The following is a 26,799-nucleotide window of genomic DNA, read 5'->3' as shown; positions in this document are numbered from 1 at the left end:
TTTCCCTTCAGTGAAGTTTAGGCCACAGTTGCCTCCACGTCTGCTTCTGTGCATGATTTCGATACCTAGAAATGTGAATGATTTCTTGTGGGGATGCTTGTCATGGAAGTGATCCGTCAAGGGATATCCAGTGGTAAACTTACTGATGATGTTCATACAATGTTCTTGAATTCGTACACGTAGTGACCTAATAGTGCTCCCAATATATGGTCTATTACAGGGAAATAATGTGATGTATTGAAAATTTTTCTATTGTAGTCCATTCATTTGGTTATCTACAAAAAACCAGCTTTTTGCGCACACACAGCATAATGGATCGGTGAATGAGTATTCTTCCCCCGGTTTACTGGGTTTAGGACTTACTTGATTATGCAATGCATTCTTTGTGAAAACAAAGTTGGAAATCTGTTCCAGACACAATCGTAACTGAGCTGCGAAGTCAGGATTATGAAACACTTGCAAATCAACTACACATTGTAAATTGTGATGGTTGCTATGCAGCTGGGAGAAGGGAGGGATGTATGTAAGCGTGTGTGTTTCTCATCAGTTTAATTGCAAAGCAGTTTATTTATGGGCAGCTCCTGCTCGCTCCAGCTTCAGAGAATGTGTACATCCGCTCTCAGCCTATTGTGTCCCTGTTACGTTGGAGACGGCGCTGTAAACTCACTCCCATCCTGTTTGATCAGCTTCAACCTGTGAAGTGGGAATACACTTCCTAACTTTGAGTCACTTTTCTTCCGTCCTGTCTGCACTTCAGAGAATCAATCCTCCCTTCCTCCTCCGTGAAAGGGCTCCTTTGTGGATGGCTGACTTTTGGGTTTAGGAAAGTGGAATTATTGGAGCTTCCTGGTGTCCCGTTTCTTGGCTGTGTAGACGGAAAGAATTGTTAGCGTGGTCGACGGTTTCCAACTCGTCCTGCAAAGCAAACGACGGGCCTGGTCGCACCTTGGGACATTTCACTGATGAACACAATACCAACTTTTCTACTTTGGACCCTTTTAAATGGTGTGTGTTCAGGGAATGTTGAAAGAAGTCGTTTCCTTTCTTGTTCTGCATTACAGTGGTACTCTCTCTTTTAATGTTGTTTGCTGTGCATGTCCTTCCAAAGTGATTCCTAAAGCTGTATAATTCTAGATAGGAATATTTCTTCTTGTTTTATAAAAACATACCTGAAAATAATCACTGTGCAATTCGTAGGCTATTTAGCAATTTTTTTTCACACCCCACTGATTTTGAAATAGCCTCACTTTATTAATGTGACTTTGTTTAGCCAGAGAAAGTGGAGGGGTTCTTAAGCACTTTCCCTGTGAGATGGTCCCTACTGGGTATCTCCAAGGTGAAACTAGGCCGTTGTGGAGATGAGGCAAGCTAATGCCCAGAGTTGCCGAGTGTGATGCCTGGTTAGAGTATGCACCGAGGCGAGAATTATCGAGTCGGCTGACCCTGGTCCACAACCCTGCCGCGTCGGGAATTGAACCCTGGTCCCGGGCCGTCCTCTGCTTCCGGGTCTGCCGCCTCTAACCAGTGAGCCACACCACTCTGTGCAACATGGCTAAACGACCTTGGCTAAACCAATAGCCTTGTTCTCTGTCTGGCTCCTGGTGCTTCTCTCCAGCTGGCGGGGGCGTCTTGTGCTGCTCCTCCTCCACCACCAGCCAGCTGATCACCCTCCTACCAGCACTCTCCTGGCCCCAGATGCTCCTGGAGTCCTATAGAGCACCTGTGTGTGGGGAGGTGTAAAGGAGTCTAGGTTTCCCCCATAATTTGTCCTCCGGAAGCACAAGGGGGCCAGGTCCACTGGGCCAGGTTGGAAAGACCCACTCTAGTCCTGGGAGTCTTGGCGACAAAGTCCTTAGTCCATCTTTGCAAGGCATCAGGTGGCCCCCTAATAGCTGGGTATCCTTTCCGCTGTCATCAACTCCTGGGTCCAGGGTCTTCTCAACTGTCTCTTCCTTGTGCAGGTATTTTTAAGAGCTGCACATAACCATAAGCAATACCAATTAGGGCACGAGGGGAACTTTTCCCTCATGCCTCAACTTAATTTTTTTAAATACAAAGTCCTTCTAGTGATTGTATCAGAAAGATTTTCTTGAGTCCTGCAGTGGAAGAACTGTTCACGCCCATTCCACTGAGATCATTCTGCAGTGAAAGCGAATCGTTTGTACACTGGTTAGGACAGTGCTGCAGTGAAGATTGTTTTCTGTATACAGTGCATCTACATTATGAAGAAATCATTTAATGATTCAGGTTATGTTTAAAATGGTCACTCATGAATTGTAATTCAGCACCCCCTGGAGGTTAAATGATGCTCTGTATGTCCAATAGCATAAGGTGAGAGGGTAATATTCTGGTGGTTGTGGGGCAGAACAAAGTCCATTCAATGTACCTATTAACCATAGGATTGCATAGACAGAGTGTCAAGCCAGACATTAAAACACTTCTGATGAAAACGAACCTGAAGAACGCCTGCTCCTTGACAGGCCTACTTTCTCCCATTGAAACAATAAAAGGAACCAGCTCCCTAATTGTCTCCACAGGGAATCTCAGGTTTGGTTCCAGCTGTTGCAAGTACATGCACTGGTGGGGTGGTAAAGGGCTTATTGGTTTCAGTGCATGAAGTGATTCTACAAAGTACACGAGCCAGAGGTTTGAATATAGTTCTGTCCCTTATTGGTTGCAACTCTCCATTGCCCCATGCAGTGCATAATTTGTAAAATCATAAGTGCCTGGGCTCTCATCAGTGGGCCACTACAGCTTGCACCACCCATTGCCCCTGCCAACGCTGCCAATGGCAGCACCAACACAACTAATAACCGTCCCACAAGTGTGGTAATTCAGATTATCCTAGGCCCCAACAGATATGGTAATGGTTTGGGCGGTATATATTGGTAGTTTTGTATGTATATTGAATTCATAAACAACTGTTTTTGGGTTCTTCTCTAAATTGCACAACCAGTGGCAACATTGTTGCAGACTGTCATAAGTTCCTTTGTAAAAAATGACGTGGCAGTGCTGAGCATCGGAAAACACCGGCTCAAATTAGGCACTGGCTAAATGCGTTCTAGATTGCACACCACATTAGAAGGTAGGCGGAGTAGCAATTTAGTCGGTGTACAAATTAAGATATATAATGATTACGTTTCAGGAAGAATTTGATCTTGTCGTCTTGCCGATGCACACAGATCTCCTCTCATGTTACCATGTGTCACAAAAATTTTATTTTCGGGATACACGGTGGTCCCCTTGAATTCAACGAATCATTATTAAATAGGTACTAGATTACTTTTGAAATCGTTTCAGGAACAGGAGCACACATCTATATTCTCCAAAGGCATTCAAATGTAGGCTGTGTTACAGGGATAGGTACAAGTGTACTCGTGTGTCAAATTTGATCAACCTATATCTGTAACTTGGTCAAGAATGTGACACAATATTTGTGATTTTGGTTTGTCTATAATCTCATAAAATATCATCAGGTGCCTTTCCACAGCCCCCCAGCCCCATCCCCTGCTTCCCTCCATCAGACAAACCATGCTGGGCAGACCCACTCACTGTGAATCTGATCTCTTGAGCATGCACAATGTTGCACAATGCCAGCTGCAGGGAAACAAACAAACTAACTCAAGTGAATAGGCCACAAAACTTACTAGCAAAGTAACTAGGTTGGCCATGAAATATGCTTTCATCCATCATCTTGTGTGTCAAGTTGGAACATTGCTGTCAGAATCCATCAATACATCTAACTCCGTGCTGAGCATGACAAAAATATATGCTGTGTTTGATTTCAAAATGTGGTAACAAAACCTGGTTGCTAACACAGTAATTATGTATGGCGATTTTCTTATGTTACAAGAGATCTGCACCTTCTGGATGATTTATTTGCTATGTTGATTTGACTTTTCTGAATATACACAGTGGCAAATCGAACAGGTCGTGCACATGGGGATGTCAAATTTTGTAAACAACAAGTTAAAGTGTAAATGTTCTTATGTTACGAATGTATTAATATACTTATAATGTTATGACTATTTGCATATTTTTGGATATGCAACCACTTATAAAAAGTGTAGTTGACAATATCTATAATAATCCAAGAACTGAGACAGTTTCCTGAAGTCACTGAATGTTCACCTAGAGGAAATACTACAGCGCCATGGAATTTGCAGATAAGTCAGCAATGTTGAAAAGTATATGCACCATTTTATATGGAGAAGCTGTGACATATGGAAGAACGTCTGCTATTCTATACCATTTCATGGCAAATCTCTAACAGGTAAAAGAAGGCTTCTATTGAATATTGCCTCTATGGTTAGGCCTAAAGATACTTCATGGCAGTTTTTCTTGGAACGGGCTAGTTAAGGGCATTCATTAGAGGCTCACTTAGACATTACCTTGACTACTTGTCGAATAGATTAATCGGGCTAGGCTTATAGAAACATTTGAAGTGCTGGACTAGGACATGAGTGGCGATCTGACAATTGGGGGAGTTTTCACACTGGATGCTGCTGATGGATTTGAAAGACAGGTTTCAAATATTGAACCAAGTAAATTCGCTCAGAATACTTATTGTCACTGTTGGAACTGGGGTAGCCTGGCCTAGGGCAAGACTAACAATTCAGAGGCACAGTGTTAAGGTTGCAGACCACCCAAAAGTAAAACCACGCAATAGCACTCAAAAAGAAAACACTACACCAACTTGTTGTAAAAATACGTACTGGTTTATAAAAATATTATCTTTGTATTTTTACGTTTAGAATTCTCTATTAAATTTACATTTCAGTTTCTTTGGAATTTAGCCAGAATACTTTAAGTTCTAAATCATATTAGCTACTAGCATTTATAATATAGACAGTTCACTTAATCATAACTGGCAGGTAGCTCTTATTCTTCCTTTTACTCAGTTAAGCATTTACTGTGCTCCGCTTACTTTATATCATTTCTAAACACAGCATTACATTAACATTTGGCCAGAACAGCACCTAAATCACCTAAATCAGTAATAACACTTTCAGAGTTGTTAAATTAATCATCAACATTGACAGTGCATTTAATCAGACTCCAGAAGTCAATGGATATGGTTAATATGCATTACCAGTAACTTCGTCTTTCTAGCCCACAGTCAAAGAGGGTTTCCTCTAGTTCCTCCGCACTTTATGTATTACAGTAGAGGAGAACAACAACAACAATTAATGTATAAGTATTTGATTGCAGGCTCTAGCGCCACCTTCCCCCTTCAGATGACCTCCTTACTGTAGCGTGGAGACGATGCTGTCCCAGTCTCCACGCGTCGCTGTTACTTTAAGGCTCCTTTTGAAGCTCCCCCGCTCTCTCTCCTACTCGGGCCAGCTCCTCTGCTTTGGCACTCGAGCGGAGGGCAGGGCCGATGTCGCAATACCCCCAAAGAGCCGCCGAGTCCCTGAGCTCCCTCTCCCTGCCAGCTCCTTTGCGTGGCGCGAGAGAAGAAGGAAAAGAGCGGGACACTCACTCAGGCGGCAGCTGGTGCTTTTCTTCTGAAGATCGGCGGGGCCACTAATCTCTCCGTCATGCGCAGAAGCGCTCGCGCCAGTACCTCCTTACACTGCGCCCGCTCCCAGGAAGGACGCACTACCCCTGGGCCTGCTCGGTCCTAGGCCCCTCCTGAGGGAATAACTAAAGCTGTCTAGGCATGCGCGACGGCGCCTTGTTGTAGCGTCTCGCCCAGGCTTTCCCCTGTTAACCGGGACTTCACTCAACAACGCGACTGAAGCGCGGAAGGTGCCCCCGGGGTCCCGCTCTCAAAGGGAAGCCTTGCCAGGCTTCACAGGCTCAGTGGATCCCGGGGGGGGGCGCTATCCCAGAGAACTTGGCACCCTTCACCAGGGACTCCAGGGATCAGTCGACTGCAGGTCCGGCCAGGGCTTCTCAGGACACAAGCCTTCCCCAGCACCCAGGAAGGTAGGAATAGCGCTGGTTCGATTTTGTACCCAGTTCCCACTTCGCAAAGTCCTTTTCCTTTTTAAGTCTGGATGGAGGCTGGGGTATAGGGATGAGGGTTATTCTTCCTGAGTCTCGCTCACTGGGCAGAGAGGACTGCGCTTCGCAGCGTCACAGTCTCCTTCTCCTGTTCCCACCCCACTAACATCAAGCTAGGGATTAGTCAGGCGCCCAGGGTCTCCCTTTAACGTCCACAGCGGGGACAGGACAAGGATCCTAAAGGAGGAGTAGAGGAGTGGATTATTTAGGTTGCTTCCCAGATCAGGAGATCACCCCTCACACTAGTCTCTCCCCACCTTCCAAGATAGCCTGTCCTCCAGCTGACTCTCACAGGTAGACAAAATGGCTGCCTCGCATTCCGCCTTATATAGGCTGCCCTTCAGTGGTCCAGAATGGACCAGAAGGTTCTAGAATGCCCTATGCTAGGCTATGGCCAAGTTCTGTGTATGACAGTTAGGGCATTTGGTGGCCACCATTTTAGGTGGTGCCAACTTTCCTGTCAGAACAGGCCTCTGAGCCTGAGGTAAAAGATTATGAGGGGGAGAAAGAACACCTATCCCCCTGGTCAACACCTACAAAAAGTCAGTAGACAAAAATTATTAAGGGTATGAGGGGCAAAAAGGGGACAAAATAAATAATAATGAGGAGGGACTACGTCAAAAAGCCAGACAGGTCTAACAGTCACAATTACCCGAGATGGTAAGATTTTTCACTGGGAAGTAGTAGCTGAATTATGGAAAGTCCAGCCTGAGCTTGTTTAAGTCCCAAGGATCAGGTGTCATTGATTGATTTGCAAGCAAAATGGAAGATGTGGCTGATGGCAGGAGACACTACAGTTTATGGCTACTTTTAATCGGAGCCCGGTTTATTTTAAAGGGGACATCCTCCTTGACGAACAGTCTTCCTGAACAAGACGTTTTTGGCATTCTTCTGAACTGACTGTAATTGCGAACACCACAATGGATTTAAATTGTACAACATTGGATGGTTCAGAGCTAATCCCTTTCTGCTGACTAGGCCAATTCTGCATTTCATCCTTCTAAAGCCATTAAGCAGTTTGCTGAAATAAGAGCAGCACCTGTTCTTCAAAGACGCATGACATGATATAAGGTCTGATAGACAATGTTATTTATTATTCAACATGCACAGACGTCTCCATACATTTAGAAGTGCAAACGCGGTTCCGCAACTTTGAGATAGCTGTGCTTGTGGATAGTGTAGTTAGGAGGTTCTAGAGTGGAAAATATGGTGTTCGAAGCATATTTGAGGCAGTAAAGGATGAATGCAATGTGGGCAGTGGTGTTGGGATTATTAAGGAATACTAGTCGTGGATAATTTATTTTCGTAGTAGCTATCCTGGTCTCATATTAGGCGTGTGAGTGAGCCTTACACAGTCATCGGGCAGTGCAGCCTTCAGATCACTTGGGCAGCTCACTGTTTTGTTTAGCAATACAAGTTTGCCACATTAGCTGCCACGAGTAATGGTGAGGTAGTAGGGAGGGGGGGGCAGATTGACCCACAAGCACCAAAGGCTTTCTGTGTGCCACAGTGGCATGAGAGGGGGAGTTGGAGGACCCTGACTTGGGGGGGCTGTATCGAAATGACCCGCCGCCAAGAGCATCAAAGTCATACCAGCCCAGGCTCAGAATTCTGAGCACATTTCACAGAGCCCAATGTATGTGTGCTGCAGAGATGCAGAATATGGGCCTTTGTGCACAGAAGCACAAAGAATGTCATTGTGATCCACTCCAGAAATCCTAATTCATGTTCCAGAACATTCTTTTCGTTGAACTGTTGCGTCAGAGAGCTGAATTGAAATTCCATATTGCACTCTCATGGGAATACAAGACACTGAAGCGGGGTGGGATTTTTGGTAGTATTCGATCATTTCATACCTATAGTTTCTTGTGCTGCTTATTTTACGGCTCAACGAACTATGGTTGGTGCATTGTTCTACTGTTGCCCGAAATGTTCTATGTTGCGAAACCAATCTTACCTTCGGAAGAAAGCACAGGGTTGAACTGACTTTCTTTGTGGATATCATCATAACTAGGCCTTAAAGATATGTAAAGTACACTGGCGTAATTTGCATAATTTTGGTGAATTTCGTGTTATGCTTGTTATAAGAATTTTCCAATATTACAATCACGCCACTTCATGTAATTATGGACCATTTCTCTGTAAAAAAGTTACAGTGAATCGTGCAATTTGGGGTAGTTAGCGGTAAACATTTTCTCAAATTGACAGGAACAAGCAAATACAAGTTGCAGTTTTCCCCAGTGCTATTGTTTAAATGCATCCTCGTGCGAACAATTGACACAAGGGTGTGATAAAATATATCGCGAAACGACTGATTTGTATTTAGCTCAATAATGTATATTTTCACTTGATTTTGCTGTAGTTTCGTGTATTTGTTGGAAAATAAATTATGCAAATGTTTCACTCCCCGTCCTAACCATAAAACAGCATAGTGATACTATGAGGAAAACTATAACTGATAAGTATGTGTGCACTGCTCAGTGGACAGCCCGTTGTTTCCAAGAATTCTGCTACCGCAGACCCGACACAAAAAGCTCTTTGGGATTGCTGTTAACTGGCCACTTCTTATAAGGAAGATTTCCAGTCACTCCTGGCTTGTCAAGCATCATTGCTAAGCTTCTAGGCTCTTACTTCTTAGGGCAGTAAGAAAATTGCAATCCCACCCCACATATTGCCATATGCCCCAAGACTCCATTATGGAGAAAAAACGGGTATATATAGACATTCGTAGGACAAATCTAACCATATGGTGATGCACTGGGGGAGTAACATCTTTGTCATAAAATTGAAGCAAAAGACTAGATGTTTTTATTTTTTCCCACTATTCTGTAGATTTTTACTGAAATATTAAGAGGTATTAACACCTTAGTAGCTATGGAACGTCCAGCTCCAGTGCTGGACGTTCCATTGCGCAGTTGCAGTTGGAACGTTCAACGGCCGACGGCAGCAGTCCCGAGGTAGTGGTGCCGTCGGCCGCCGAACGTTCGAAGCACTTAAGGGGTTAACAATAGGTCCTCGGTGTGACAGTTGAGGTTCATTTGGTTAAGATAATTATTTTCCAAGAACCTTGTTCCAGAAAATTAGTGACAGAAAGTATAGTGGATATGGCTCTGTCATGCCCTTTCCTGCCCCTATGACATATTGCAGCTGGTTCAGCCAGTGCATTGGTATTAGCAAGAACTAGTTAAGAAAAATTCAACAGTTCTGAGAAGCACTGATCAACTCTTAGACAATTTTACTTAATTTAAATTGGCCACAAATCAGCAAACTGCAGCCTTAAAATCTTTCACAATCCCTTCCTTAAACTCTCCCCAACTACGGGAAGCAGCCTCAAGAAAGCCTCATGTTAGCAAATGTATTTCTTGCAAGCAAAAATCGGTTTGTTTTGGTTAAGGGACCTTTACTGCATGTATGTAATCCTTTAATGTTCATGCTCACTAAAATGATAATTAATAGAAAACCTCTATTTGCCTTTCATGTAAAAAATTTATAGTTTGTATATGTCAATAGAAGAACAGTTACATTTAACTGGATTGTGGAGTATGTCGGACTGCAAAGAGATACCAAATTTCTATTAGGTTGGTGGAACCTTTTGGAATGTTTGAGAATGTAAAAATACTCTATGATCCTGTATGGTGTTTGTTGCCATTGGGGTGAGCCCTCTGAATGTGTATCATTTTAAGCCATGTATATAGAAACTTTTGGCACATGTTTTGCCAGAGGTAGTCAGAACCTTGTAAAGAACGCTTGCAATATGTCAAGTATGGGCTATACCTATTCTAGGGTTAACCGTAATGTTTCCAAAAATGCCCAAAATATGTGAACGATGGAATACAATATTACAGGAATAACTCAACTATTACCTATAATGCTCCCTAATATGTCACGGATGGGCCAGGAACAAGCACTGACTATATCCTAGGCATCTACATCCAGAGACCCGAGAGGCAAATAGTAGAACCTTTAATGATACCCTTTAAGCCATAGGCAACCAATGCAATCAGGCCAGTTGTGGCTTCATTTTGTTCCTGGCCTTGAACAACCTAGACAGTCTAGTTCAGATTTATATGGAGTGCCCCAGTGTTGCATAGACCCGCACATACAGAATTTGAATCATCTAACTGTAACCGGGCATCAGTCTTAGCCAGAGAGATGATTTGGCGTGCCCGTAAATAGCAAGGATTGTTTAAATCCAGCCCTAAACTTTAAATGACAAAATTATAGAATTCAGTGAGTTGTTTATCGTTGGGCAGGTCACTATCAAAACCATACTTGAAGTTTCTCTCAGTTGTGTGTGTGTGTGTGTTGTATGTTGTCTGTCTCTGTGTGTAGGAGATGTTTGAGCCAAGAGTTTATTGAATTTGGGTGCATAGTTTGTCCCTTTGCACCTACATTTCTTCACCACGGAAGTCCACTCTAAGGTCTTCTATCTATGCATACAGACACCAGACTGTCTTGACTGCGTATATCTCACGTGCTGTAAATACAGTTGCATGCCGATTGATGCAGAACAAAAAAATATTTATTTTCTGGTTGCATAACTAGCCTTTCAGAGAAAGGACTGACGACGTATGCCTATTATGTGTGAATAGTATGTTAGGAAACACATGGAAGCAGAATAGAAGAGACATTCGTTGTATCACTTCGCCTTGGTAACAGAAAAAGCTACTGAATGCTGGCAGTAGTAGTCATTTATTACTACTGATGTCAGTCAGGTAAAGACCCTAAAGCACAGAACTAATTTTAAGTTCCCCATAAATGATCACTAACTAGACCAGACTCAAGATTTCCTCAACTTCCTTTGATCTCATGTTGTCACAATGAATGGAGTGGTCTGATCTAACAGCAGTGGCAGCCGGTTTGTGTTGTTGCCAAAGCCCCCCAAACCCTGTTTCCAGTGCATGATGATGTATGTCTGTCAGAGTGAGTGAAGAGCAGTCTAACACTCATGTCAGGGTCATGCAGCCAGGTGCTTTACCTCTGCTAATTAGCAGGTGGCGCCTACATGTGGTTCACCCGGCTGAAGACATCATCAGTCTGGCAATGCACTGTGGGGCTCTTCCACGTGATACTAAGGGCAGTGTCCCTGACAGTCAGGAGCGGACATTTTGGGTTAATGACCTGAAGTGCTGAGGACTGGCTGACAATCAGTGACTCCTCACAACACACTTTCCCAACACAAAATGGAGTGGGGTGGAATCAGCAAGTCTCAATGACTTCCCCCCACCCTGTGACCAGTTAGGAAAGGCCTCTTCTTATTGGCTGATGCATGACAATGTTATCTAATGAGAGGGGGCAGCTGTGTGTTTTTGTTTCTACTACCTGAGGTTGCCTGAAGCCTTCAACTCCCTATCTGGTCACCACACTTCCAACCTCCCGCTGGTGCTGCCTTTGTTGTGGAGCACTCATCACTGCCACGTACCACCAGTTAAGTGGTTCACTGAATGTTTGGGTCCATGTATGGATTGATGTATGTGTATTGGTGCAGATGTGCGTGTTAATGGGAGTTGCAAGTGTTTGCATGTAGGTCCTTGGAATGGGTGTGTGTGTGTATGTATTTGTGTGCGCATGCATGTTTGTGTTTATGGAAGTGAATATGTGTGGCTGCATGTTTGTGAAAGAGCGGTTGGCAGTGTGCATGTGGTTTGGTTTCTGATTGGGTTCTTTGAAACCCTGACTGCCCCACAACTTTAAAAAATCTGCTGCTGTCTAACCATTTCTAATAGAAATACTTTGATGTCTCCCAGTTTTTCCGTGCTGGACAGTGCATAATTCTGGTAAACTTGGTAGTGAATATAGTCCTTCTGAAGGATGCCAACACAAGAGAAGCACAGCCTGACATCTTCGACACCTATGTAAATTACTCCACTTTGCCTCCAGTGCTATCTGTTAACTGTCCAGTAACTGCAGCATCTCACATCATCTGCCCATACACCTTTTCCACATTGTGTATGAAACTTTTTCTGATGAACACTCCTTGCACAATTACATGGGCTGGAGGTACGAGAGACTTTGTCCTGACCCTGTGATGCTGCTTCACTTCTTCCATCTGTGCCAATGCCCTCCCTGCCAAACTGTGCCATCTCTTCTTGGTGCTCAGTTGTGCTTCCTCTTTCATTTCATTTTATTTTCTGATGTTGCTTTCTCTTCACACTGCCATATAGATGTAAGTACACTAGTACTCAGTTCCCACAATGGTCAATTGCAAGAGCCCTTTTGTATACAGTGACGCAGTGACCCCTAATGTCTTTTTCCTATGCTGCCCACTAATGCCAGATTTTCAAATGTCCACCACTTGCACTTCTTTCACTGGTCACTAGTTCCAACCCACCCCTGTGACTCATGCCTCATTCCTCGCATTGGCCAGTAGTTAAAGCCTTTATATTTTTTTAGCAGTAACTGATAATTATTCTGTCCACCAGTGACTCTCTTCATTCTGCCCTCAATACCTGCTGGCCACACTTTCTACCAATGCCATTTCTCCAATCTTGCCATCAGTGGAAATTCCTCCCATTGCCCACCAGTGCAGACTCCAGGCTCTTCTCTACAGTATCAATCCCAGCTGCAACATGCCAATATAGTTTTCTGACACCACCAACCATCCCCTGCTCCTTGCACTGCCAGCTCCTCGCTGCCCATCATTGTGGAAGAGGTGTGGCGCAGCGGCCAGGGTGCCTGACTCAGGACCACGGGGTTGACTGTTTGATCCCCGGTGCCTGCAGCAGGTTAGCCCAGCACCATGCGACTCTTAGCAATAGCTCGCTTAATCTTCTGGACGGCCCCCAGCGCCGGAACACCTCTCCGGAGATAGCTATGCAAATGCTGGTATTTCATTCCATTTATTTCATTGCCACTTCAGGCACTGCCCATCATTGCCTATCCAAGGCACTCCCTGCCAATGCAAGGTTGTCATGCCACCTACCATTAAATATTCTTTGCCCTGCTGTCATTGCCAGCTCCTTATTCTGCATTCTAGTGCTTGCCCACCTGTTGGCCTCACCACCGCTCCGGCGGCTGATAACCAAGGTTTGATGCATGACTAGTTGGACTTTAGCGTCTCCAGTGAGGCGACAATCAGTGTGCTGCTAGACCTTTTCTATTAAAATGAACTGTGATCCAACTTTCACCCCAATTCATGTTCTATTAATTGTTCCACCACTTTTTCTCTGTTATTATTCTCACTCTTTCTGTCCTGGCATTCCATGTTTTCTTAACATTTTCTTCTTTTCTTTTCCCTCTCACACCATTCTTTCTCACCTACTTTGTCCTTTGCTTTTCATCCATCCTTTCTTGAGCTTTCATTTTGTTTCCACTTCACACCTCCTTTCCCTCCTAGCCTGAGCTCAAAGTTCTGATCAATCGTCTACTGGGTGGCTACCCTGCAGCTTGTAATGCCAGTAGTGAGTGTAGTGACATGCGACTTAACAATGACGGAATCCTTTTGGCACCTGATGAACTCTGTAGAGCTATGACATAATGAATATATGTATTGCAGTGAAGGCTGTTTTAGAATGTTACGTGCACAGTTACATGCAAACTAATAAAGACGTGTGATACAAATTATAACATTGTGCATCGAGCAGGTAAGGATCGGAACCCTGCTGTCTACTTTTCCAGAATGCCCATTCAAGGTCAAAGCAGTCCATCCAAGGCAGATGAAGCTTATATTAACTTCTTTGTAAAATCAAACACACCAGTTGCCATTGTGGTAACCCAGATTATCACTGTCACAAGTCATGATAGTGACATGCTAAAGTTGGAAGATATAATTGCACATCAGTCGTAGACCCAGCACACTCTACCTTTCACCAATGAGGGTGAATAACCCAAATACAGAAATGTCAAAGGTGAACCTTCCATAACTCAAGGGCGAGTTATATTGCAAGGGTCAAGAATCTTGATTCCGGAGCATCTATGGCTGAAAATGATTGCAGTGGCTCACGAAGGACATAGGGGAATTGTTGCCACAAACCAAGCTCACAGAGATTGAGTCTAGTTTCCATATCTCGAAGAGTGATTTGAGAAGGAATTAACTGCCTGTCATCTATGAAACTGCCTATCTGCAAAAGTTACTCATCAAACTCTAAACATGTCAGAACTCCCAAACCATGCATGGGAGAGAATAGCCATTGACTTTTTTGGTCCACTCTACAACGGACATCCCATGATGGTGATTGTAGACAAATACTCACGATTTCTATTAATCTAGGAACTCTCATCTACCACTAAAGAATGAGTCCTTGAGAAACTGAGCAGCATCTTTGCCACATGGGGCGCTTCCGTAATTCTAAAATCTAACAATGGCCCGCCTTTTAATAATCAGGAGTTCAAAGAAATCTTAACAGCATCTCAGTATAAAACAAACAAAAGAGCACTCCTCTGTGGCTGCAGGCCAACAGACTAGTTGAGAAATTTGTGAGCATGCTAAAGAATGTTGTGCAGCGTGCTAAACTTGAAAAGCTAAATTTACAAACTGTGTTAAACTCTACATTGCGAGCTAACCATTCAAAACCTCACTCGATCACCAGTGAAAGTCTGGCAACATTGCTGTTCAGGAGGGCAATGACAACCAAGATACCCCAGTGGACCATCCAGAGAGAAAGAGATGAGAATGCAACTCGTATGATGGACTAGGTTCAGAAACAAAAGATGAAAACATATGCTGACTGAAGAAGATATGCGAAAAACACCCTCTTCAAGAAAGGAGACTGAGTGCTCACACGGCAGATGTGGATAAGAAAATCTGATGCTTCTTTTGATGCGGAACCTTTCCACGTGGTGTTCACCAAAGAACATGGTGACTGCCCAGTGCCCTGGGAAGTGTAATACAAGATACTCTTCTCACTTTCGGCATTTGATTCATAGTTCACTAGATCTCCCTGTTGAAGTAGAGACTAACTTTGAAGTACCCGTTACTGCTGCTGCCTTATTACCATAATAGCAGATCGTGATGGTGACCGTTCTCAACTTCCCACAACACACTCTGGTCAAACAATTATAGTGCAAAAGAAATTAACTGTAGATATTTAAATGTATATATGTGTATATCTTTTGTAAAATTGGTACATTGTTAACAGAGTGGGGGATGTAGTGTCTGTTGTGGTGATCTAGCATATGTTAGGTAGCCTTGCTGTTGGTATCCTATGAGGCACCGTACAGCAGTGTTTCTGTTGCATTGTGAGGTCCGAAGGTTCTAAGGTGAAACCATGGGGTTGCGGGAATAGGTTATCTGTTGACAGCAGCAGGCTGTCAGGGCTGTCCACTTCTAGCCCAGATACTGGGTCAGGGGAATTTGCTGAAAAAAGGATTGGTATTACAAGATTTATTTTCTTGGGAAACATCTTTACGAGTTAAGGATGGAACTCTTTTGTCTCCTGATGAACTCCGTAGAGCTACTATGACGTAATGAATATATTGTATTGCAGTGAAGGCTGCTTTAGAATGTTAAGTTCGCAGTTACATGCAGACGAAAAAAGACGATGGATACCAAACTCCGTGTGTGGCGTAGTCATTGGCGGGTATTCTAGCTGGGAAAATGCTACAGTCTAGACCACCACATGGCTCGGGAGGCAGAGCAACTGACTGAGCTTCACGGGGTTAGGAGACACCCTCCTGCGCCTAGCCCATGCGGCTCAGCATGGGAAACTGTTGTAGGAATTGTACAGTTGTGACCTGTCCTTCGTTCATAATTCTCAAGTGTCCTTCGTTGAGAGACCAAACCTAATTTTACCTACCACTTTACATAGAAAAATGACAGATTAATTTTTAAGTTTTGATCCAGATAGGACATTGGAAAGTTTGAGCTGGTTCAGCATTTCATTACTTTCGGTCTTTCACAAGTTTCACAGTTTGAGCGCTCATGATGTCAACACACTTTGTGAAGGATGCAAAGTCTGTGCATAACCTTGTCTTTAATCTTCTGCCTCTTTCTTCCACCACCCTGCAGTAGCTGTCTTTCTCTCACTAGCGCAGATATTTTTGTCTCTTCCTTCTACTTTATCTTTCACTTACTCCTTTTTGCACTCTCCTACTTTATTCGTCGGCTGATGAAAAGCAAATCACAGTCCTGAAAAATAAATGTCAGGCCCAGTGCCTGTACCACTGACATATAATAAGCAGTGAGCATAACACTAAAGACATGCACTAAACAAAGATCTGCACGATCAGCTTTGTCAGAGCCTGATTTATTGTTTTCTCAACCTTTTACTCGAGTCTTTTTCCGTGGATCGTTCCACGGTGCTTTGCAATCTGACAGAAACTCATGTTGATGGAGTTTTTAGGTTGCTATGGGTTTGTTCAGTTTGGTTGTTGGGGTGTTTGATGCAGTACACTTGTGCTGTGAAAGGACATCTTAAGACTATTCTGAAGCATATCGTCCTTACCATAAGTGTTGGATGCTACCATTCTTCCCATGGTGGAAATTGATATCACAGCTGTTTGTGCTGCCCCCAGGTCTAACTATGAAGTAGTGTCTGCTGTCTGTTGCACATTTGGAATATGAACCGTGTCTTAGTGGCTCATATACCAGATGTCTTGTATCCTTGTAAGCCCTTTTCCCCATGCAGCTGTTCGAAGTTAAATCCATATGGGAAGCTTTCCCTCCTAACACCATATAGACTTTAGACTTCCATTGCTTTTCACAAAGACTAAAGCATCTGTGAAAACTCAGATTGCCAGAGCTGTGATCCCCAAACTCCTTTAAGTGGGCAGCACTTCCTAAAGTACAGGACATAGTTTGGGGTGTTAACTGGCTGTGCTTTCTCCATGTGAATCTAGTGTTTTGCTATTTTCAAAATTCAAAAACAATTTTCATTGTGATTGCATCCAGGCAGACAAACTAGCAATTTTGTACCGGGAATATTAAAAGTACAGCACGTGGGGCATTTCTAAAATATGCACCTGCGTGTCTGACTACCTTTTCATTTGCTGGTTGCTGCAAAACTTACAACATATCAACTATTGACTAATAAAGTACAAAAACATGTTTCTCAATCAAATTCTTCGGAAACCTATTCTAACGAACGCTTTTCTGATCTTAAAAGCATATTACCTGAAAACCTAACGGTGATTGAGGAGACACAGTAGAGGTGAAGCACAACTATATCTTCCAGAATACATCAGGCCACTAAATGAAAGTCCAGCACTGGAAAACATGGAGTCCACTGGTAATCTAACTTTGAACAAGTGGTCTTGAAGCATCAGATGGAAGTTGGTGCCAACGAGGGGCTGCTTTGATGTGAACAATGTAGTCACCTTGCATGGTTGGTCAAGTAAATAACAACTTAGTTTGCTACCTGTGGCTGGAAGAATGATTGGTTAGAGTTGTAGCATAGGTGTGCGCCAGTCATTTTGTAGCAAGCATGAGCCGGCTCATTATGCAAAAAGCATGATGCAAAAGCGTGTTATATCTAGTCTGACAGTGTCTTTATACATGCCAGCATGTTTGATAGCCTGATCAAGACACATCATGTTTTAGGAAGCAACCAGGTCTTTAATGCTTTTTGTAATTTAAGGTGATTGATGATTATCTAAATTTAAGTTGTGTTCTTAACGCATGCAAGTTTGTACTAAATGTTCTCTCCAGTGTGCATTTTTCTGAATGGGTGGGTGTTCAAAAATGTGACCATTATGGAACAGAGTAGACTATAGATTATGAATGTGGTCTGTAGGAGGGTTGTTTCAGGCCAGCAAATTGCCCAGCGAGTCATTCAGAGCGCCTTGAAAGAGATTGATTTTCCTACATATAGCTAGTGATGGGCATAGGGGTTTGTGGTAATATTTGTTGAGGTGTAGTAATTGTTTGGCTGTGATGTTACGATTTATACAAGTTGGAGAATTCGGTATTGCAGGCTCCAATGTACAGTCTATTTGCATAGTAATCACCAAACAACACTAAAGCTGTCATGGACTGGGCACTGTAGTGAATCCCAGATAAGGAAATCTACGGCATAGTCTTCTCAATGTGCGAGAAACAGTTTTGTCACTTGGATAACCTATGCTCAGAGTGAAAAGTCAGACTCCATGATAACGCCCTCATTTTTTGCATCTCTCCAGGTGGAGCCAGGCAGTGGTAGGATCGCATTAATGCCTTGGTCCACAGGGGAAGATCTTGATTTAGAGGATTTAAGCCTCAAATCGCTCTCTAGCATCCAATGGTCTACTGCTAGTCTGCATTGCCAGAGGGACTGGGATTCCATATAAAGCTAAAGATACATACCTGCACTATTACTTTTTAGGGTGTCCACATCCATGCTGTTGCTTGGCATAGGTTGTGTGAAAGCAAAGGACTATGGATAAAGTGCACAACATATGCTGTAGATTTTGTTAACACTGCACACCATTTAGGGTTGTTGGACTTGGTGCTCTCTGCCGCGTCACCCCTAAACCATTTGCCTTCATTCCTCCTATTTTCTGAATTCGTTTTTGTTGGCATTAAGGCTCAGCCCTTTAGCACTGCTAGCCAGTGCTAAAAGGTTTATGTTCTCATCCTGAAACATGGTAAAATTGGCCTACACCTCATTGTCACATGTAATGTACTGGTAAGTCCCTAGTAAAGTGGTACTACATGTACCCAGAGTCTGCAAATTAAATGCTACTAGAGGGCTTGTAACACTCACTTTGCTGCATGAATCTCTTCTGGATTCACATGCTGTGCATTATATTCCAGTGAATGGGGGCGCATAGTTGCCCCCACCAAACGCACAACCGAGGTAGCCTAGTGCAGGCAGTAATCCAACTGTTCAGAATAAATCCGTATATTACATTGTCATCCAGTTTATGCAATCTGTTATCCAATTTTTCAAACTTCTTCTCCCACACGCGGAGTGGATTTGCCAATTTACAAGATTTCACATGTTAAAGCTGGGCCATCCGAACCTCTTGCACAGAACACGAGTAGAGCAATTTAGTCAGTCAGTGTAGTTTATTTAAAATACCCAATGCATTTCGGGCATCTGGTGCCCTTCATCAGGGGTCACTGGAATAACAAATGAAAAAACTGCTGTTACCATTCAAAGTTTACAACATCATCAATCGAATACATTGATTCTCAATAAAATTTCAAAACTCCATGTCATTAGACAAACTTATCATGTTGTTATGTAGCCAAATTTAAGCGTAATAATAACGGGAGTAACATTCAGTCCCCGTGTTTAGCTACCCCCACATCCTGCTATAACTTACTCCTTCTGAAATCACATTCCCACCGACCTTGTTACTCTATGGCTTGCCACGGCCTCATGAAGAATCAACACCTCTCAGACACCCGTGCCGATTGTTACTATTATTTCCTCCTTCTCTACCACATTTCCATACAGCACGATCAACACGGTTTTCTCACACATACACATATCTCTTTATGCACCCATATCTATTGTATCACTCTCACTCACACCAAAACTGTCAACATTCGCACATATTACCCTCCTCCCCTCCTCCCTCCAAAACTAGCTTGAGCCCAAACACACATAATCTCACTCGCAAATCATTCCGCCCGACTCCTTAACACAATTACGTCGCATCTCTACATTATATTCCGCCATTTAGTGGTTGGGTCTGGAGTTGTAGTATTTCTTTCCAAATGTTTTTGTTTGTTTTTTTGTTTGTGGGCATCGACATACAACCATGACGTCGATGGGCTTCCTGTGGAAGCTCCCTCCTTTGGTCGCCATCTTCAGATTCTTTTTTTCTGCCGTTGGGTCTGGATCGATACTGAAGGACTTCCCAAGATTGGAGAGAAGAATCAACAAAAGTAAGGAAAAAACATCGGAACAACTGCGGTAGAACGTTTCGACTTTCAAGATTTTAATCAGAACGACCGAAGTTCAACAAAAGGTGAAAACCGAATCTTTGACATTCGGTGAACGTGCATGCAGGGGGCTTCCTGTGCACGGCAATGGACAAGACACCATTCAAGTTTTGCAGAAATTGTCACCACAAGTACGCTCAGGAAGATCAGCACCCAGTCTGCAACCTTTGCCTGCCGCTGAATCTCTGAAGCGAGGACTGTAACGCTTGCTCCGACTTCACCCTGAAGACGTTGAGGGGGAGAGAAAGACAGTGAAGAGCCAACTATAACATGCAAGGCTAAGGCCCACCACCATCGCTGCGCTCCCTGGGCCTCTCTAGTGAGGAGGAGACGATGTCACAGAAGAGTTAGAAGACGACACGGAAAGAGACGTTACGGTCGTGGAGGTTGAGAAGAAGACTTCGAAGGAGGCAAGAGAGTCATCGATCTCGGAAAAACTAGAAGAGTCTCGAAAATCTGACTGTAGACACACGAAGGGAGCCTCGGCGTCGAAGCACTTGACGATCGCAGTTGCATCCAAACAGAAACACACCATAGGATCCTTGGATAAGGACTCTGTAACGGCAAAGACCCTCAAAAAGCCAAAGGAATAGGACACCTCGGCGTCAAAAAGCAGAGGTCTCTACAAGCTTTGACAGCGGGATCGGCGCTGACCAGCACAAAGAGAAAAGCCGAAGGTCTAGACGCCGAAATATATGCGGCCGAGATGGAGAAGAAAAGGAAGAGACTCTAAGCTGAGATGGCAAATATTTTACATCGTAAAAAAGAATTCGATGAAAGCTTGAAACAACTCAAGATACCGCCGAAAATGACAACAGAAGTCGAGAAGATCGTCGAGGAAGTAATGCCTCCGACAACACCTGAACCGTTCGAAGAGGAAGAAGAATTCTTCTTCGGAGAAGATGTCGAAGAAGACAAACAAAAGTATGCAGGATCAGTGATCTCAGAGACTCAAGACCTGCAATTGCAAGATCTTGATGCTGAATCACCCGAGGAGGCTGTGAAAACATATCCTTCGAGGCCATCACCCCAGATGACATTGGCATGTATAATCGGGTGATTAAGAAAGCTGCTGCAACATATGGAGTGCAGCTAGAGGAAGAAAATCCACAATCATGTTTTTTTATTAGAGACTTTGATGAGAACACAATCAAGAAATCAATTCCTTCCAATGCTACCAAGTGTATTGGACCAGGGAAAGAGGCATTCAAATAGCCTGTAACATGCAAGGCTATCGCACCAAGAGCAGAAAAGAAATCTAAGCATTCCTCTAAGGACCTTATATACATCACAAGGTCTGTACCAGCGGACTTTATTACTTCCACAGCAAGAAAAACAAATCTACCAGCAGTGGGTCAATCTCTACAGAAGGAAAGCAAGAGGATGGACCTTGTAGGGAGGAAAGTAGAAAGAAGTGCAGCAAACCAATGGTGCATAGCTAATTCTAATGCATTGCTAAACAGACATGCTTATCAACTTTGGGAGGGGGTAGAATTGTTTATAACCCTACCTGAGCAATTCCAAAGAAGAGCTAGCCATTTGGTGGAATAGGGTAAAAACATTGCTAATACATGCTTAAAATCAGCCCTAGATGCTGCAGAAACATCAAGCAGACAAATGATGATTGGTATCACAGAATGGAGGGATGCATGGCTGAGTATATATGAGGCTTCAAGCCAGAAGTGCAAAGTAATATCATTAACCCACCGTTCAATGGCGAACAACTTTTTGGGAGTATGGTTAATGACAAACTCAAACAATTAAAAAAGGACAACATGACTGCTAGGTCTATGGGAGCGCTCTACAATTCAGAAGCATGCGTAGAGGCACCCCCTCAAGGAGATCAGCAGGGAGATGTACACACAACCTGCTACCTCACATCAAACTTTACAGCAAACATACCAAGGAGCAAGCCAAGGACAGCAGCAGGGACAGCAGCCGAACTGGCAATATCAACAAGGAAGGCAATCCTTTCTAGGGCGTCCCGTGGCATAGGATAGCCACAAAGAGGCGGACAACAGACCACTACTAAAGGACTGCATTACAAAGAAGGTATACTCACGAAGAACAGCAATGGGTGTACACACAGAAAAACAACCAATGCAAAAACAAAAACTGGTCAGTTTACAGTACCTCCAGCATGCCACTCCAGTAGGAGGTGGACTAACATGTTATCTTCAAAGATGGAAGGACATAACGTCAGACAAACGGATTTTAAACATAATAGAGTACTGATACTGTACAGAGCTAACAAAACAACCTCCAAACAGGAGACCAAACCAAAAGATACATTCAAAAGAAGAATTATCTCAACTATTCATAGAGGTACAGGAACTACAAGGGAAACATGCAATAGAGCACATACCACACAAGGAAAAGAACAGAGCATTTTCTACATACTTCCTAATTCCAAAGGTAGACTGAACGTTACGCCCAATATTAGACCTAAGGTTTCTAAACAAATTTATAAAGACCCAACGATTTAAAATGACTACACTGCAAGAGGTGATGCCTCAATTGAAATAAAGAGATTACATGGCTACCATAGACTTAAAGGATGCATACTTACACATCCCTATGTACAAAAAACACAAGAGGATGTTAAAATATGTTGTCAACAAAAGACACTACCAAGACTGTTCACAATGTACCTTGCAGCAGTAGCAGCACATCTCGGAAGGCAGTGGATTCATGTTTACCTCTACTTGGATGACTGGTTAGTAAGAGCAAATTCTTACAGTCTATGCCACAGGAGACAGAGACACTAGTTCAACTGGGTTTCTTCACACATTGGGAAAAATCATCACCAGAGCCAGAACTCATAAAGGTGTTCTAAGGCGCAGAAAAAAATACAGTATTAGGGAGAGCATTCCCAAGTGAAAAGAGGAGAACAGGCTTATTGTAGGAGACTCTTCTGTATCAGAAGGGGCAATACCTGATAGTGAGAACGGTGGGGAAATTACTAGGAATGATGGCCTCATGCATTAATTTAATTCCCAACATTCGACTACACATGAGACCATTTCAAGTATGGCTACAGACACAATGGTCACAGGCAATAGGGAGTTGGGAGGATCTAGTGGTTGTCACACAGACAGTTCATCAGGAGATGACATGGTGGAACAAAACAAACATAGCACAGGTTTAGACTTTTCCCACCACCAACTCCAACAGTGACCATAACAACAGAAGCGTCCCTAATGGGATGGGGCGCACACATAAACAACCTCCAAGTGAGGGGATTGTGGACACAGCAGGGTGCAGTAAAACACATCAATATCTTGGAGTTGAAAACAGTATTCTTAGCCTTAAAGGCCTTTCAGAAAGAGCTCTATGGGAAAAGGGTGTTGATACAAACAAACAACACAACCACAATGTTTTACATAAAAAAGCAAGAAGGAACTCGTCTGTAGCACTGTCAATGCTAGCTCTAGAGATTTGGAGATGGGCAAACCCAAGGGGAATAGACATGATGGCAATACACCTACCAGAAAAGGACAATGTAGAAGCAGACAGACTGAGCAGACAAACAACATCATCCCACAAGTGGGAACTTAATCGAGCAGATATCCACAAGATTTTCAGGAAATGGGGGGCACAACAAATAGACCTATTTGCAACACCCCATTATGCAAAATGCCAAAATTCCAGGCGACCTTGCAATCAATCCCTATGGAATGTGCTATGGATAGACTGGTCAGGGATATTTTACGCTTTTCCCCCCAATATCATTACTGAACAAAGTGATCAGCAAATGCAAGATCAGCCAAATGACAATGATTCTCATTGCACCACAGTGTGCCAGATAAACTTGTTTTTCAGAAATAATGGAGATGTCTCAAGGGACAATGCACAAAATGCCAAAAAAGAAAGATTTGCTAATCATGCAAAACGGAAAGGTACCTCACCCAGAACCAGAGAGCTTAGGCCTATCGGCATGACTCCTGAGGACTTAGAATGTGCACATCTCAAACTACCAGAAAGCACAATGGCTGTTCTAAGAGAAGCTAGGAAACCAACAACAAGGAAATGTTATACAGTGAAGTAGATGAGATATACACAATGGTGCCTTTAAAAAAACGTCTTTCAAGGAAAATTACAAAGGAGAGAACAGTGCTAAAGGACGTGACACATTTACTAGAAAGTAAATTATGCTATACATAATTGAAATTGCACTTGGTGGCAATCGTAGCGTATATCAGAGGTGAAACGGGGAAAAGTTTCTTCACTTCACATGTGGTCAAAAGGTTCCTAGAAGTAGCAGAAAGAATTGCACCTCCAAAAATGGTGCCAGCACCCACATGGAATCTGACCATAGTTCTAGCACAAATGATGAAAGCACCATTGGAACCACTGCTCAAAGCAACGCCACAAATGCTCACACTTTTTAGTGGCAATATAATCCTTGCGTAGAGTTAGTGAACTATAGGCACTAACACTACAGTAACCTTCCTAAATTCATACCAAAAGTGGCATCAAGATTCCACGTAAATTGCGATTCTCCTATTAACATGCGTAGAGAATCTAGATTTCATTAAAGACACGGAGGCTCACATTATGCAATGACTTTTAATTGCAGATCCAAGCCAGTCGCATCACAATATAAAGGTTCCAAAAAGAACACTGACATACAGTAAGACATTACACATAGCAACTATCAGCCTCTTTTAAATCTGGCGAAAGTAGATCCAGTAGATTCCAGGATATTCCAAGTAAATAGAAGCAAAATTGAAGAAGAAGACACATGAACGACCTCCTGATGATGAAACGTCAAAAGTAGATTAAGTAGAAGGGTTATCTGAAAGAAAGAGGACAATGAAAAATTGTATCCTAAAAAAACAATGTAAGCAGTTTCAAAACCAGGTGAACAATTGAACAATAAACAATTCAAAATACATAACATTAAGATTATGAATAACATCATGTTAAATTAAACCCAATACCAAACAGGGATGGGTTGGGAGGGATAATGTGAGCCTCCGTGTCTTTAATGAAATCTAGATTCTCTAGGCATGTTAATAGGAGAATCGCAAATTCATTACAAGAACGGAGGCTACATTATGCATGTTGGTAGCCCTGTAAAACTACATTAGACATGTGTTCAATTGGTTTAAAATAATGTCTTGCGAAGGTACTTGCATTAGACCAGTCTGCAGCTTTAAGGATATCATCCAACTTACCTCCGGACCAAAGAGATTTACTTGCCATGGCACCTCCCACCAGACATGGTCTTGGTTCTTCTATATACTTCAAATTTAACTCCAAATAAATTATATGATCCATTAGAAATCTCCAGAGCTTTAACATCAGAAACTCTACAACAGGAGATAAGGCAAAGAAGAGTTGCGAGTTTAAAGGAAAGAAACTTTCTGCTCAAAAATGAATTATCTGGCCAGGAAGTGAAGAGATCTAGAATCAAATTCACATCCCAGAGAGTATTATATTTCGGCTTTGGGGGCCTCTTTAAACGGATGCTCTTTATTACCCATCAAATAATCACATTCTTACCGATTGACTTGCCGTTAAAGAGGACATGACCAGCAAAGATCGCTGATCTATAACAGTTGATAGATCTATAACTCAATCCCTTGTCGAAGAGTTCAGCGAGAAAATTCACTATATCAACGATAGGTGCTTGAGTGGGATCCAAATCCCTCTCCATGCACCAACGAAGCCAGCATTTCCAGATATTGTTGTATCTGTAGTGAGTTCCCGGTGCCCATGACTCTCTGAGGAGAGTAGAAGCGAATGACGAAAGTCCTGAGACTTTGTTAGATCGCCTGACACTCTCCAGGCAAGAAGGTTCAAACTCCCTGATAGGGTCATTAGGTGAGGATCTCCGTTTACGTCTGTAAGTAGATCTTTTAGGGAAGGTATCAGAAATGGAATTTCGAAGGTCAGTTCCAGAACAGTGGGGAACCACGCCTGTGATGGCCAGAAGGGAGTTATTAAGACTACAGAGCACCAATCCTGCTTCACTTTCTGCAGGACTCTCTGTATCATTGTGAATGGGGGAAAGGCAAAAGCATTGATCCCTGACCAGGTTTGGAGAAATGCGTTCACTTCCTGAGCGCCGGGATCCGGCATCCAGCTGAAGTAACGGTCTAGTTGAAAGGTGAGACGGCTCGCAAATAGGTCTATCTCCAATGGACCCCAATAAGAATTTAGTGAGTCGAAGACAGCGACGTTCAGTTTCCAATCGCTGTAGTCCGAAAGGAATCTGAAATTCCAATCGGCAGAAACGTTCGACTTCCCTGGGCAGTATTCCGCTCTGAGGGCAATTTTGTGTTCTAAACAGAACATCCAGAGTTTCCTATTGATCTACTGGGAGGGTTTAGGGTATTCCAGAATTGGCCAGGCGCACACCCAAGTAACCGCAAATTATTTTACTGATGTGGAGTAAAGAAATCCAGGCAAAAAGGGCGGGCGGTAATCCCTCGTAACCGCTCAAGGTTGGATCAAGAAAATCCACACAAATTGTACAAAAACAACAAAGCCCCTGCACTGGATAAACAATAATAATGTCTGGGTGACTTAGAGTTTCAGTAGCATAAGTCAAACGTGCACATCGAAAATTCCAAAGTCAATGGATTACATAGTGTTGAAAAAGGAATTCAAATGAAGTAAAGTTCTTGGTGTAAGACACCGGTTTATTGTTCCTCTTGTACTGGCCAACACGTGTTTCATCGCAGGGAAACAGACTGCGAATCTTCAGGGCCTCTTAAAGAAAGAACTGGAAATGGTGTTGTGGCCAAAGCCCGATGGGGCGAAGTGTGAAAAATAAACGTTGCTCGCGTGGTTTGATGGTTTCTTATTGTAGTAGGAAGGAAGCCAACAACCGGGAGGAGAAGATTTGAAGCTGTAGCGCTTAAATTTAAGACGATAGGCGGATACACCTGACTGGATGAGTTCCCCCTCCTGTAGTTCCCGGCGCCGTTTTTCAAAGACGGTCCACGGCGCCGGGAACTACAGGAGGGGGA

At 43.2% G+C, this 26,799-nt stretch overlaps 1 protein-coding gene across 1 annotated transcript in view; it reads left to right on the top strand.

The window, feature by feature from the left end:
* The window catches only part of NID2 (nidogen 2), a 269,038-nt gene that overhangs the window by 33,980 nt on the left and 208,259 nt on the right, over positions 1–26,799 (top strand). The gene's annotated exons all lie outside the window — the stretch shown is intronic.

This window comes from Lissotriton vulgaris, chromosome 9, assembly GCF_964263255.1.
Source record: "Lissotriton vulgaris chromosome 9, aLisVul1.2, whole genome shotgun sequence".
Taxonomy (NCBI): domain Eukaryota; kingdom Metazoa; phylum Chordata; class Amphibia; order Caudata; family Salamandridae; genus Lissotriton; species Lissotriton vulgaris.
This window is presented reverse-complemented; position numbering and strand designations above follow the sequence as displayed.